The sequence below is a fragment of the Pteropus medius genome, unplaced genomic scaffold (genome assembly GCF_902729225.1).
Source record: "Pteropus medius unplaced genomic scaffold, Ma_sr-lr_union100, whole genome shotgun sequence".
Classification (NCBI taxonomy): domain Eukaryota; kingdom Metazoa; phylum Chordata; class Mammalia; order Chiroptera; family Pteropodidae; genus Pteropus; species Pteropus medius.
In genome coordinates this window covers 1414145-1418353 of record NW_024344436.1, presented here as the reverse complement: position 1 = coordinate 1418353, position 4209 = coordinate 1414145, and the positions used below count along the sequence as shown (strand labels likewise).

At 33.9% G+C, this 4209-nt stretch overlaps 1 pseudogene; it reads left to right on the top strand.

Moving 5' to 3' along the window:
- The first annotated feature begins 911 nt into the window (after window positions 1-911).
- LOC120610569 (uncharacterized) lies at window positions 912-1030 on the top strand (annotated as a pseudogene).
- The last annotated feature ends 3179 nt before the right edge of the window (window positions 1031-4209 follow it).

The window sequence follows — 4209 nt, the reverse complement described above, 5'->3', positions numbered from 1 at the left end:
TACTGTTCTGGTCTCTTTCAGACCAGTGTACCAGAAAAGGAAATTCGATGGTTTTCTCTACTCATTCCTTCATTCACTGTGATTGATTAATAGATGTAGTTTCTATTTCATGCAAGGCAGTTTGTTTGGCAGTGGTTAAACAAATTTTATAAACACACCATACCAAATTTCTTGTCAGAGCATATTGTCCACTCTGAATATTGAATATTTTTAAATTGTATTCTAAATGAGAAAAGACAGTTATTTTCCAAAAAATGAGACAAACCTCACTGTGGACCAGAAAGGAGATAAAATGCATAGCAATAAGTTTAACTCTCGCGGGATCTTGGTGTTCAAGTGCCCCATGCACTGAATAAGACAAAACTCAGAGTCATTGGCACAGGGCTCAAGGGTAAGAGAGAGGAAGCAAAAACACAATGCAGCAGTTGCCCATGCCTGGGCCTATAGCTTACACAAAGTTATGCCACCGAAATGCTGTTCTATGGGCTCAGAGACTGTTTCCTGCTATTTCTGCTAGCCACTAGGCAGAATGGGAGACAAAAGATCAATTTCTGCACTGTCGAGAGTTGGAAAGGGGCTCATCAGGACAAGGATGGGAGGTTAAGTACAAAGAGAGAAACAGAGAAAAAACAGTTCTTACACAAGGTGAGTTTGCAAATAACTCCAAAGCACATGAAGAAAATTACTTGGAAAAGAAAGCCAATAAAATAAATTATTTCAGGTGAAAAGTCGCTTCAGAAAATAATGAAAGAAATGGAAAAATTAAAAATGATATTAAAATCTTTACGATTCTTAAAAAAGGTAAAGAGAGGGGAAAGTTCTAAAAAAAGAATAGTATTATAGAACAGAACAGGTGGGTACTAAAACTAACTGATGTGAAAATCAATTCAAAATCTTCAAAATGAAAAATAGTCTACGGCCATGCTACCCTGAACAAGCCAGATCTTGTCTGATCTTGGAAGCTAAGCAGGGTTGGGCCTGGTTAGTACTTGGATGGGAGACCATCTAGGAAGACCAGGTGCTGTAGGCGTAAAAAAGAGAAAAAAAAAAGAAAAAAAAAAGAAAGAAAGAAAAAAGAAAAATATAGTCATTAAAATACAAACTGAATAGAAGGAATGAAGTCTAAACTGGACATGAATGGAGACAGAATTAGCGAGCTTAAAGCATGGATTATTTAATTAATGGTACTAGAGGAGCAGTATGTAACATATGTATAATAATATTATTTATAAACTATTAATTGATAGATTTAGATCTTTACTCGTAAATAAAATAAATTAAAACAGATGTGAAAACCTGTAAAGCTATTGGGAGAAAATACAGGCATATATCATTAAGATTTCTGAGTAATTAAAGATTTATTAAACCAGACACATGACTCAAAATGATAAAAAAACTGAGAAACCTGATCACTTTACACTTAAAAATTCTACATAAGGAAAGGTATGTAAACAAAATTGAAAGGGTGCTGAAAGGAAATATGTTTAGCATATATAATTCTATATCCAGAATATAAAAAGGATTATAAATCAACACAGAAAAAATCAAAGAACTTAATAGAAAAATGGGCAAAGTACTTTCATGTGCCAGAGAAAAGGAAAGCTGAATGTACAAAATACATGTGAAAACATGCTCGGGTGTGCAAATAATTATGAAAATTCAAGAAGTGAGATACTCTTTTAAGCTTACCAGACTGACAAAATACTAATGTCTGGCCAAGAATGTAAGAAAGTATGAATTCTCCTTTAATAATGATGACAATTTAAATTAGTAGAGCCATCATGAAGAACAATGACAATATCACAAAACTTACACACTGTGACCTAGCCATGCAAAATGAGAGTGAGTGTGTATGTGTGTGTGTATGTGTGTGTTTGCCTTAGAGAAGCTGCACACACTTTTTCACAAAGAGTAATGTATAATTATATACAAGAACATCTAATATAACATTGTAGCAAAAAAGTGGAAGTAATCCAAATGCCAAGCAGTAGCAGAGATGATAGATAGATAATAGATGATAGATAGATAGAAAGATGATAGTTATTGATTAATAATGGATGGACAAACTGATAGTGGTGTATTCATACAATAAAAAATACTGCAGTTAATAAGTAACAAACTATATATGTATTACTATGAATCTATCTTTAAAATGTAATATTGAATGAGAAAACATGTTAGAAAGCTTTATATATACTGTATTTAATTCAAATAAAGCCACAAAAGGAATTATGTAGTTTTGCTAAAGTACATAAACTGTGCTTACGCACCTATTATATACATACAGATGTGTGTATAATATTATATTTAAAGAGTAAATATATGGAATTAGATATGCACTGAATTCTTAATGGACAGCTCCAGAAGTGAAGAAAATGTAATTGGGTAGATTATAGAGACCTAAGCTTTATGATTCTTTTACCTTTAGTCAAGTCTAGAAAATATTTAAAAGGATATGAGCAGTTATTCCATTTGGGTGATGAATAAGTAAGTATTTACTAATTAACATTTATTTTCTTCTTAAAAAAATAATGAGGTAACACTTGTTAATAATAGTATGTAAATTTCAGGTATATAGCTTTATAATATGACATCTGTATACTCTTTTGTGTACAGATCACCACTCAAAGTCTTATCTCCTTCTGTCACCATATATTTCACCCCCATTTTTAGTGAGTGCTACAGGGTTTTCTGACCTAGAAAATTTAAGAGGGCTTTTAAGAGACAGCATATTCACAAGCAGAACAGCCAACAGGGGGAGGACACCCAAAGTATATTAAGTGAGAGAACAAAGAAGGGATAAGTCAATATAAATGCCTTCCAATACTGGAAGAGCTATCACTGGCTTGTATTGTTTTGCTTCAGGGATCCCAACTGAAGTCCACATATGGAAGTTAAAGGGAGGTGGATTAGGATCCAGTAAAAAATTTCTAACGATTACAATTTTTGAAAATTTATTTGGCAATCTCAGGAGGCAGGAAGATCCTGGTCAGGTCTAGTGTGGATATAATGTTACGAATATGGTTTGGAGGCTTTAATAATACAGTACATATGTGTAGTACATATGTGTATGGAAAGATAACCAGGCTAGGTATTAGATAGGTATATGTGTAGTACATATGTGTATGGAAAGATAACCAGGGTAGGTATTAGATCCCAAAGCTGGTGTCAAAGAAGTACATCTACAGACACCCATACACAGAGACCACCTGACTAGAACCCAGAAATGTAGCCATGAAGACTGTTCAGGAGAATCTGTACGTGTTTGTAGTTTGTTTAAGGTGAGGATGGCATTAATGATTTATCGATGACTTTAATAATGAGGTATTGTGGTAAGCACCTGAGACACTACCTCATTTAATCCTTAAAATAACCCTAGAGGTTGGTACTACTTTATTATCTCCGTTTTACAAATGAAGGTAACATTGCATAATTGGTAAGGATTTGAATCTAGACTATTCTAACTCTAAGGCCTGAACACTTCATTAAATTCCTTACTATCATTAGAATGTCAAGATTTATAAAATTAAAGAAATGGATTTCTAGTTGTGAAATGCAAAGCACACTCAGGAAAGATGTTTTGAAGATGCTTGGGCCTATCCAGAGTTCCTGAAAGTGTACCACTTACAGGTGTACTTCAAAAAGTAGCACTTGGTCTCTAAAATCTAGTTATGATACTATTAATGCAACTAATTCTACAATACAATCTGAAGTTGTAAGAAAAACTGACAAAATTGTGGAGGAGAATGTGCAAAATGAAAAAAAAAAGTACTAGAAAAAAAAGAATAAAAGAGAAAAAAATAAAGAAAAAAGAAAAAAAAATCTATCTCTTGAGACTTCCAGTACGTGTGTGTGCATGTGTTTGTGTGTGTGTGTTTCTGTGTAAGTGTTCCACCAATGACCCCAGTGACCATATACAACCCAAATTTTTAAAGTGTCCCCCATTCTAGTCTTGTCATATACTCATTCCTTATCATTTGCAACATCTGTTATATATTCTCGTAGCCTCAACCAAACCCTTCCCACACAGTTAACTGCCAGGCACTCATTTTATCTATATCTGAAGAAGAAAGAAGTAGATGAGTCAAATATGCCAGCATTTTAATGTGTGGTGTGAAAGAAGTGTGGGTGTTTGCAGAGTTGAGTTTTGCTCACTCCCCCAGGCTGGGGAACCTTTTGGGGATGACATACAATTTGTCCACTTAGCCT